The following is a 12112-nucleotide window of genomic DNA, read 5'->3' on the forward strand; positions in this document are numbered from 1 at the left end:
TAAATCTATCTCTTCTGCCTACAGAGATGTAGACAAGTTTCTGTCTCTCTGTAGCCTCAGTCGGAGTGTTGCCCTCAGCACTTTTTCATCTCCATCCCTCTGAAAGAACACAACAGGAAGAAACAGCAAGTACATCGAGGGGAGAAATAAAATGGGGGGAAATACAGAAAATAACAGACGGAGCTAAAGAAAGAGAGGCGAAACACCACACTGTGTGTGTGTTTGTGTGTGTAATGGCGTTCCCTCCCTCCTTTCTGCCCCGGCCTAAACCTGTCTCCATCTCCACTGCACAGTAAATGGCACAGCCGCATCTATCACACAGCTCTCTGTAATAGAACACAAGCTCCCTCACTACCATTAGAGCATTGCCATGTGTCCACATGATTACACACACATATACACGCACACACGCTCCATTTTTCACTCTAAATGTGCTGTATATTTACAGCGTCTGACATCCACCAGAGCATTCACAACATTTGCCCTGCATTTGATGAGATATTATGTGAATCTAAAAAGGCTGATGGTGGGATGTTCGCACATGTTGGATACAACTGATTGAAATGTTCCTAGAAAAAAAAAACTGTAATAAAATAAAGAGGGGAAAAGTTTCAAATGCACATCAACACTTAAAGGCACAATGTGGATTTTTTTCACCGCTAGAGGGCGCGTATTCAAAATAAACAAAGACCAGGTAGCATAACGTAGTTTATTGACGCTGTGACTGAGTGTGGAATCATGGGAGTTGTTGTCTTCATCACCACAGCTGATGCAATCCGACGGACTCGGGCAGAAATCATGTTCATGGATGAATGATTTATTTTACATAGTAAAATAAAGCAGAGTGAGGCTGAAAGCTGTCGAAGCGAAACAAGGACGACACATGGCTCGAAAGCAGCGAAGCTTTTACTATGCCACATTCGACCGCTTCCACTCCTTCCGGTCAAGCGTGTGTGGGGAAAAAAGTGGCAGCATTTTATCATACTACATCGTCATCGGTCTATTAAAACGCACAACATATTAAAGCATCTTTGGTTTTTCCATATGTTTTCTACAAAACCTGAAATCGAGGGGTTGTGATGTCAATGGCAGGCAACACAATGACAATATGGACACAGTCCGTGTCACTACTTAAAATTGCTTATTTAAACATTCTTCCAAACATCTGTGATATTGTAATGTAATTAACACAAGTCAGCAAAATACTGTTCTAGTAGTTTTTGGATATTTTAATAAAAATCTTACATATTGTGCCTTTGATATCAGATAAAGAGGACAGGTGAATCCAAGATAAATGGCGAAACTGGTGAACGGAAATAGCCAAAACATATGTGAGAATCAAAACACAGATTGACAGATCATATCTCAACTATGAAACTATGAAAACAGAGAGGATGCAAATTACACTCGCACAAACAGCACACGGTAGAGGATGTAACCTTGCTTTCATACCGCTGTTGATGTTCTTTTCATTTCTTTTTTTATTATACGAACAAAAGAAAAGAAATCTAAAAAAAGAGGGTTGTCATTAAACATCCCATGTAATGATTAAACAAGTGCAGTTCTCATACATGCATTGATGCATTTACAAAAAAAGTTTACTTAAAAAATGTGCATTAAAAAAATTACAATTCTGACAGTCTAATAACACAAAATAAGTTCCTTCACAATCAGCTGTGAAAGTAAATAATAAATGTCATTAGAAAGTTAGAGAAATTATAAATGCATAAATAAATAATAATACTCTACAACTATGTCTAAATAAATTAACAGTCAAACACTAAACTGAAAACCAATTGTTTTGAATTGTGCAAGTGAATTTAGGCATCACAACATTATAATGTACAGTATGAACATAAAAGCCACAAAGAAAACAATATATCTCGGGGTGTGTAGTGATCAAAGACAAGTAAAAGACAGGTGTGTGGAGAGCTGAACCTCTTGATTAGGTAATACCTTGTCCCATACACACTAACCCAAACAGTGCTGAGGAAATTGCATGGTAATGATATGCTAATGAAATGCTAATCTGGAAACACTGTTACATATCAGAGGTGTGACAGGATTTCAGTCAGACTCTTCACCACTGGGTGGGAAGTAAAGACCTCTGTCCCACTGTGAACACAAACACACACACACTTTCAGCTCTCCGTATACTCAAAAGACAGGTTCAAAACAAGTTAAACAGAAACTAGCGGTTTCAGTAAATGCACAGTGATGCACATATATCGGGCAAAGACAATGTAAAGGACAATGCTTTCCTGTTTGGTTAATTTGCATGTATTTATTTGTTCATGTTTAAATAGTAAAATGATGCAAGATTGGTAAGTGATTTTCACACTAGTCATGTTATGTTTAATACAAGTCTAGTGGAATACTTTTGCAGTGGCGAAAAAAATCCAAACATATTCCAATACAATGCCTTGCTTCATAGATTCTTCTTAAAATATATTTTTTTAGCATTTTCCATCAGTGTTGCTTTTTTAAAACAACAGTTGATTTAACTGAAACACTCTTTTTACTTTAAAGGGGTCATATGATGCGTTTTCAGTTTCTCCTTTCTCTTTGGAGTGTTACAAGCTCTAGGTGCATGAAGAAGATCTGTAAAGTTTCAAACCCATAGAGATATTCTTTATCAAGTTAAGACTCTGCCAGTGTCTACGTCACTATGTGTAAATATTTGTGTAATGCCGCCCAAATGTTCACGAAAAGAAATGTTCACGCGTGTTCAGTAACCGCAATTAGTGTTGAAGCAGCCATGTCAGGGAGGTGCTGACCGTATCTAGGTGAAAGCAAAAGCACTTATTTGGCCTTCCGAAAGTAGATGCATTTAGCAATTTTTAAGATTACTTACAACAGAACAGCAACGCATTTTATGGACGACTGTTTCGTTAACCTAGGAGAGGAGGTCATTCTGACTTTGCTATGACAATATAGCAATTCTGAATCAGCTACTGTAAGTATGTTTTGTTATTAGTTTAAGTATTTAGTATTGGCTGTGCAAATGGAGTTTTGCGTGTCGTGTGTGTGTGTGTTTGCGCGCGCACGCTTGTGTGTGTGAGAGAAAGAGAGAAAGGGTCACATCACAGTGGAGTCAGCTGTCTTATCCTTCCGTGGCTTGTGTACTGCAAACACATACGATTTCCATCACTGTGTCTGTCATGTGACTCTGTTCCACTTCCGGGCTTGAACCGATGATAAAACTAAGGACATTATTAACTGTCTTTACATTTATTTTGAAAGATGAAGCTTGCGATTATGGAAAGGGCATTACATTTCCAATGAGTCCTTGCAGTGTTCGGCCAATCACAATGCACTGGGTCAGTTGGCCAATCAGAGTAGACCTAGTAGACCAGAGTAGACAGAGTAGACCTAGTAGGACCTACAGTAATGTACAGTATTTGAAAAATAATGTGTTTTTTGAACATTAAAGCATGTCAACATATGTTACACCAAATACACCAAATAATGATCTTTAAAAAAAGCATCATATGACCCCTTTGAACCAAATTCAAAGATTCACAAGCACACACTCAAACAATGACCTCTTATAGCACTTAACTAGCACATTGTGAGGGTTTGCATCTCACAAATTCGAGCATATGTGTAGGTCTCAAAAACCACCGGCTCTCACGTTCACCAGAGGTCGCATTGTGCACAAGTGTGAATGTGTACATCTGCACTGCAAAGGTGTCAGATATTTTCCTGGCCCTTCAACTCAAACCTCAAACCCATAATAGCTACCATTATCTGCCTGACGTGCGTCTGCGTGCTTGTGCCCACACTTCTCACACAACACACAGATCCCATTTCAACCCAACAATGCACAAACAACCTCTGGAACACTTCCTGACATGTGCCTGGACACTCATTACCACACTGTAGGATGATTACTGACTCATAACACGCACTAACAATTACACACGGATTGCATTACGGTACACACAGGTCCACGATTCAAGTCTCAGACTACACAGAAAACCTTCATATAAACAAACTCTCCTCTGTCTACACCTGTTTATTTAAGCCTTGCGTCAGCAGGTTTCAATGGGGTTTTCATTTAGCCTGCCAGTGTGTAAGCTGCTACGTTCAGAGATTTTAATATCGCCCTTGCAGACGAAGAGATTCATCAGTGACCTTTTATGATGGGACTGAGGAGGCTGGAAATGGTGACATAATGTCACCGAGAACATAATAAATCACATAAAATAAAAGCAAGCTCACTTTGACATCATATTCAGCCCATAACTGTTCCGAGTGAGAACAAACATATTGTAATGACCTTCAAATGCACATGACGTCGTTGAAAGGTTTGAGGGAGACGTTAAGCGCAAAGTGCTATGGCCGACTACATGGTGAGAGGATGTTAGCAAGATGGGGTGAAGATTTGCTTCACAGAGGGGTGGCGGCTCTGAGGCGCTACAGCCTATATATGCTATGGACGCCTTTCTGCCAAATCCCTCTATTACGACAAGATATGATCTTTCTTCCTGTGGCACAGCTGGTCAATCCCCATATGAATGTGAGAAGATTTTGTGGCATATGTAATGAAGCATATGTCAAAAGCCGCAATTCTGCCTTTACATTGATCTCAAACAAGGCGGGCTGACTGTACACTATTCCAGTCATTACACAGCTACCCACCACATGCATAAATAAATATTATAAATATGTATATATTTTTTTTTTATCATATTACCCGTGTATTAAACCAATCATAAATCTTCCACTAAAAATATTCTACTACAACCTACCAAACAATCAGCACTGTAACAAGACAAACACTGTAACAATATTAGTGTTAAATTAAAGAGATCATGAATTGAGAAATCTAATTTTCTTTGATATTTTGATATGTAAGAGGTCATTGTACTATAAAAACATCCTGTAAGTTTTCAAACTCAAAACTTAATTTTTAGTCCAAAAATAGCTTTTATTGACACCAAGACAGACAGTTGAGTGCATGAATGCAGTGATCTGGTCATTGCAGTTCATGATATGATCCCTTTAATACTGAGGTCATTTTCATAACTTCATGATGATGGGAACTGCTTTGGGTTTTTTTAGCAACCTTGGTTCTGGAAATATTTTTCTCTATAAGGATTTTAAAATAAGTCATTGTTAAAGAGTTATCAGCCATGAACCAACTAACCAGCTACATGGTGAATCACATTGCAAACTCAGATTTGAAGCAAAAACCTTTTTGAGAACTGGGGGTGGAGGTCAAAAGTACAAAACTGTATACTTAACAGCTTTAATGAAGAAAAGAACATGATCCAATTGTGAATGACAATCAAATGAACACTGACAATGTATTTTAAGTTTAGTGCAAAGAATTAGTGCAGGGAGACTTTCGTACATTATTCACAATGGTTCATGGAAATGGACAGGCACTAAAGTGTTATTTCAGCACGATTTACTCTAATCAGTGGAGACTTTGTTGCAGAATCATGGGTAATGTAGTTTTCCATTAGGAATTTCACTGTTGTACATCATTAAAAATCAGTTCCTCTATGGAGAAAATGAATAGGATTTTTGCATCCAGAACCGACTGCAGCACTTTATAGAGAGCGAGTTTGCTGTGTGACATGGAGACATGAAAAATAACATATGTTTCAGTTATGCATGGTCATGTGAGATACCAAACACTGAAATATCTACATTCCACAATTGACCAGTGCATCAAGTATTCCTGAGAACTGTTGCCACATTTACAACATATTTAAACTCACAATTTTCTGCATATTTAAATCTTTAGCTCTAACTTTTTGAATATACGGAAAGGTACTTCTGGATAATAAGGGAAAAGTAAGCATTTATTTGAGAAGGAAACAAATTATCCTTGATGGTGTCCTTGGAGATACTTTTGGTATAAAACCTTTCAAATGCAAATGTTTTCAAACAAATTATCAATATATAGAGATTTTGAAAGTGCCCATTTGATAACCACTCAAACCCTCAGTCTTAGCCGTGAAGGGCATGTTAATATTGCAAAACAGGATGAGCAGACATAACCCATTATAGAGCATAAGCTAAGGGAAATGGAACGAGCAGAATTTGACATATTTGGCCAGTTGAGGACAGAAATCACCAGTGACACAATTAAATCAGACTTAAAGGAAATTTAATGTCAATGACATTTAGCACCAGCCTAAGGCGACAGGTAAAACAGTCCAGTCAGCCATTTCATTGCGAAAGAGCTCATGGGACTGTTGGGATGCTGGAATCGAGGATTAATTGAAAACTAACGTAGTTCTAAAACATGCAACCAATTCAGAGCAATCACTCACTGTCATTCTGCACACTGGATTTACGTTAACATACAATATGTTTCACAGGGTAGACACACAACAGGAGGACGATCCCATGATTCTGAGCAACTCATGCTGGGTCAGAGGTTATGTTTAATATAGGTGGACGTAACAAACCTGACCTTCAAAACAAGTCAAAACACAAGACCAAGACACGGCGAGGAACTTTGATGGTCAAGACATTTTGTGTCCTCACACCTCACTTGGTGACAGCGAGAGAAGGCGAGGATATCGAAGGAGACGTGACTGAGAGGGGAAACAGAGCTCAAGCTGGGCCAGGCAGCAGGCAGGCCAGCAGGATGCCTTCACCCTCCAATAAACTTCAGCTAAAGGTCAAACAGATGAATTATTCATTATTCAAGGTACAGCCAAGGCCAGTATTGGCCTCCGTCCTAGGCTGGCCATTTTAAAGTGTTTTCGATGGGGGGTTAAAAGGGGAACTGCAGTGTTGTGCAGTTCGATAGCAACCAGAGTGCATGAATCGCTTTACGTGCAAGCACCAAACTTATAGCACAAAAGGCTAATGCTAGACACTATATGCCTAGGCTTTCATTACAGACACCTTTGAAATAATACAAGTGAAATGGTTGCAAAGGTTTCTTAATAAATACCTGAATTAAAGTGGGCATTGTGGGTCAATTTGTGCATAATGATTGGAGTTTTAAAAATTGATCATGCCCCATGTCGGCCCATGTGTATGTGTGCAGCTTGTAAAGGGCTTTTGATCAAATATGAAATATTCAAAACCCCAACTGTAATTTGATGAGGTCAGATATCCTCAAAATGGGAATAACGTTAGCAGTCAGCACTTTTCACATTTCTGCTTATAAAAGACCCTCAGTAAACGGATTTAAAAACGGGAGGGGAAAAAACAGGGGTCTGGGTTAGTGTAATAAAGGCTGTTTAAAATATGCGCTGACCCGTGAGATGAACTATAGTCCGTGTTGCACGGCCAGCGATCTCTCGACCGCCTTCCCTTTCCCCCCTCCCTCCGCTGCCACTGTGTTCCGGTCCCGCGCTGCCCTCCGGCGGCCAAACAGTGCAACTGCACCGGTGTGTGGGCAGCAGCAGCAGCACAGCGGGCCTCTCCAATCCATGCCCTGCCATTCACAATGGTGTCAATTAAGAGCTGCGAGCACTCTTTCTTAAATACATACATTTAGTGAAGCCTTTCAACAGTTCAAAAGGACTGATGACTGGTTGAAATGCATTGATTGGCTGAAGGGGGGTATCACCGCTGGTTCCGAACAAAAAGTACAGTCCTACAAGTTGGCCCATTGCAATTGAGTCGTATTATGTCAAGAATGTACCCTGCTTAAGCTCAATGTTAATATGACACTTTAACAGGTCTATGCTAAATGGATGGAAAATACATTTATCACTAATGTGGGCCAACTGGACAGGCATGATGAAAGAATTTGAATACCTACATCTTTACACCAGTGTTTTTCAAAGCTGCGGACATCTCACAAACCAGGGGAACCATGGAAAAATTCTAAACGGAGAACAAAAAACTAATTGGAAAAAAGAAATATGATAGAAACAGTGAACATTGATGTATATTTCCCATTAGTTTTCTCAATATTTCTTAAAGAATTAATCGTTTTTAAGCCTCGCAAGGGAATGAACAGCGAGCCATCTGTATTAAGAAATAAAATATAACAAGACCGATATAATTATTATGAAAAGTGTCCTGAGATTCTGAAAAGACTCTTTTACAGTAAAAAACTGAAATAAATTTATAAAATATACTGAAAGTAAAAAGAGATAAAGGTTGGGCTGAAAAAAAACAAATACTGCACCACATGAACATGTTCAAAAATGATGTGATGAGAGAAAAACAGCAATCAAACGTGTTTGACTTGCATGTGATTTAGACCCATGATATGCTGAAGTAATGCAGTGTCTGAATTGTTTTAGTCTACTGGTTTCAACATTCTGCTCTTGAAAACACCCTTGAGTTAAAAGGCAACAAAATCAGAACCATGATCTGAAAAGTGAGAGTTTGTGTATCCACATGAATATCTGTACTGGGCATATTCACTTCTGAAAATGCTTATGAACTGGAGAGTCCATTTGTGTTTCATGCATATTTCATGTAAAGCACCGTATAATAAACAGAGGAACAAAGGAGCAAGAGTAACATTCTGAATTGAAAGGGGATGTTTCAGCAAAGTAAAGAGATGAAAGAGTGATATTTGCTGGTAACATGCAGGTATGAATACAAAGCTATAAGCAAAGGTGGTGTGTTGGAAGTGTCTAAAAGTACATTTTTGGGTAACACTTTAGAGTAAGTTTCCATTAGTTAATGTTAGTTAATGCATTAATAAACATGAACAAACAATGAACAATACATTTATTACTTGTATTTATTAATCTTTGTTAATGTTAGTTAATGAAAATACAGTTATTCAGTGTTAGTTCATGCTAATTCACAGCATATTAACTAATTTTAACGAGCAAAACTTTTGATTTGAATAATGCATTAAATGTTTGAAATGAACATTAACTAAGATAAATAAATGCTGTAGTAGAAGGATTGTTCTTGCTTAGTTCGTGTTAGCTAAAGTAGTTAACTAACATTAATAGAACCTTATTCTTAAGTGTTACCAATTTTTGTAGCAGTATTCGTAAAAGGATAATACTAATTTAAAACTGATAAAACAATGAACAGCATGAACAAATATTGAAATTGCTAATAAATAATAATCTAATCTATTAAGGGTAGGCTTCGAATTTATTTTGAGAATAAGGAAAATGCAATTGCTTTTTTGAATTTAAAAATCCATTTTGTGATGCAGTTAGATACATAACAAAATTATATAATTTCTAAAGTAAAACTGTGCTTTCAATACTTTTCAGTGCTTTTAAATGAAAATACATTTTGAATTTCAATGTACAGACTTTTTTACAAAAGCATACAATCTCGCATTGCACGTCGTAAAACAATCTGAAAGTTTTCCCTAGAAAGATATGTTTCTTTCATACAAACACTACCTGTCCGCCACAGCAGCAAAATCCTGAAGTCCATCACCTTAGGTCACGGTTCTCTGACAGAAACGAATAACAACCACCCACACAACCTCTTCCTACACACTCTATCTACAGGTTTCGATGCAAATGTCTTTGGAAATAAGACACAGTGCTATCGCTAGTTGCTCTTGGCATGCAAACGATGCAACTTTACCTTCACTAACCATCTGCAGGGCTCCACTTTATTCTTTGCACAGAGTTCAGAAAGCACAGACAAATATTGAAAATGAAACAAGAGTAATATTTAGGTCTACTTTGCATAAACATTATAACAAAGAAATTAATGTTAAAAGGAATAATTTATGGACTGATTTGAGATGTTTCAGATTTATGGTTTAGAAGAGAACGGATGTGATATGAAAAAGCACATTCAAAATCATGTACTACATCAGTATTTCTGCGTGCATTTCAATACGGATGGAGTTTCCCTGCTCATCAAAATCGCCCAGTCAATCTTTCTGTAAAGCTGGGGCCTATTCCCACTAAGCTGCTCAGCCTGAGGAAGTGAGGAAGGAGGGGGCCAGGGGTCTGCCATACAGATGATCCATACCACAGAGCCAACATTCAGCACAAGTGTCCCAGGGCCTACAGGGACTCTGATAAAGCACCTGGACATTTTTATAGACAAACTACTTATTTTTCCCCCCTCATATCGCTTAGGACGACTGATAACTTTATATTTCTCTAAAGCGCTGTGCTGAAATGGCTAAGGAAAAGGGCCTTTCAGCAGTTTAATTGATCAAGACGAAGCCATGGGGGGCACCTTCAGATAAAAGAGACGGGAACGTTTTGAAGTACAATGGTGGAATCTTTTTTTGGAAGGAACCCAATAAGGAGTAAAATAGGAGTCATTACTTAAACTCATTGTGGAGCTTTAACTGTATGTCACTTTTAAAATACGCTTTTGTAGACCTATTAGAGACAGGGATTTATTCTGTTGAGTATTTCTTTACTTAACCCTTATTGTTTTTTCTTTGTATCTTGGGGGAACAGACATGGGGGCAACAAGCAAGCGGGTCCCATTTGTGAGAAAATATATTGGGTCCCTGCAACTACTCAGTTCTAATGACTTGGTATGAAAAATCTGGCATCAGCTTGCCATCTTTAACTAAAGGTATTCCAGCATAGTTTTAATTAACTTGACCTTCAGGTAAATGTGGATATATGTTGAATGTGTTTTTCATATAAAAGGTACAAATTGTAAAGGGGAAAGGTAGATAGACAAGTCTTACTGCATTGTAAAACAGAAATTAGCATAGAATATTTTTATGTCCATTGCCTTTTAATGGTTAACTAAAGTAGAATAGTTTTTGCAGTGAAAGTTCATTTAAAACGGTCAAATAGTTTAAAATAAATTAATGGTTTTAAATAGCCATAGGATGCCATAGGCATGCTTTTCCAGTCTGTTTGGAATTCTACTTTGTATTTGCCCTTAAACTATTCCTTGTTTTCTAAAGGCTCATATCTGTTGATAATAAAACGAAATAGGCTATACATCTGTATGCTCCAAATATATTGCAAAATATAGACAATAGCTCATCTCATCCTTCCAACTGCTGTGAGTTAACGCACACTAATCAGCATATTGCATGACACGTCCTAGTGCTCTGATTACACAGGAACATCATTTCATTCACAAATTATGGACGTAAATTATTCAGAGCTAATAGATTGAGACAGACTGCCGCAGCCTTAGGATAACCTAATCACTTCACTAAAAAATTGCTACAAAATGGGACTCACTTGAACATTTTGACTGTCTGAAAAATATGGACAGCAATTTCAGTGTTGTCTTAGTAGGGGGGCTTAGGTTTTGAGACACAACCTCTGTTTACATTTTGCAAAAAAAAAAAAAAAAAAAAAAAAGCAAAAAATAAAATTATTTTATTATATATTATATATTATATATATATATATATATATTATTCTCTCTACATGCATGCAAGTATTTAAAATATAAATAATATGCAAATGACATTCATTTTCAATGCAGTATTCTTGTTAGACATCACAAAATCACATCCAGAGAGGGTGGAGAGTGTTTTAGCGAGATCTCTCCTCCCTTTCGGGCAGCGAAAACAATGGTTAGAGTCAACATGACTTTAATTGTCTTTCTTACCTTCTGTCCGTGCGCTCGCTGGGCTGTAGCTACAGATTTTACCGCAAGACGAAACCATAATTCGGACAAAACGAAGAGGCTACAAAATGACATCAGTTCGTCTTTTGTCGTAGATTAACAGCTAAAACGGACGACATATGTTGCTTTGACATGCTGTTACACCCGCATATAAATCTAGCCAATGAGACCTGAGCGTCGAATAAACGATGATCAAATCGAGATATCTGCATTGAGATGCGGGACTGAAAAGATGCTTTTAAATGTATGCATGGTGATGGCCAAAGCTGCAGCACGCGGATATGCATATGGAAAGCGGGATAGCCCTGGGTCAAATTTTTACTTAAAAGTGATGTACTGGTTATTAATTAGAGCGGAGTAATGTGGGTCAGACCAAGGAACTTAAAAGACCTAACGTTAGCCTATTAATGCATCACGATTCAAAATCACCTCTCCTATTTCTTTAGTGCCAGTCTGCATCTGTGATTTAAACGGCAATAACTAATTTATTGCATGTAATGTCAATATATTGTCGTTTTATCTGTTTCGCGTTCTTTAATAAGTTTAATTACTAACAAAGACAAAATACACACAGTAACTTTACGACGTTTCAATCCCTATTTGCTATGCGTTAACATTACAGGTTCCGACC

At 37.7% G+C, this 12112-nt stretch overlaps 1 long non-coding RNA gene across 1 annotated transcript; it reads right to left on the reverse strand.

Annotated features, from left to right (window-relative positions):
• Positions 1-5842: 5842 nt before the first annotated feature.
• Positions 5843-12017, reverse strand: LOC113116034 (uncharacterized). The gene is made up of 3 exons (XR_003293967.1): positions 11464-12017; positions 7742-7806; positions 5843-7411 (listed from the first exon to the last, which is right to left on the reverse strand). It is a non-coding gene; the product is annotated as an uncharacterized LOC113116034 (long non-coding RNA).
• Positions 12018-12112: the final 95 nt, after the last annotated feature.

Source organism: Carassius auratus, chromosome 16, assembly GCF_003368295.1.
Source record: "Carassius auratus strain Wakin chromosome 16, ASM336829v1, whole genome shotgun sequence".
Taxonomy (NCBI): Eukaryota; Metazoa; Chordata; class Actinopteri; order Cypriniformes; family Cyprinidae; genus Carassius; species Carassius auratus.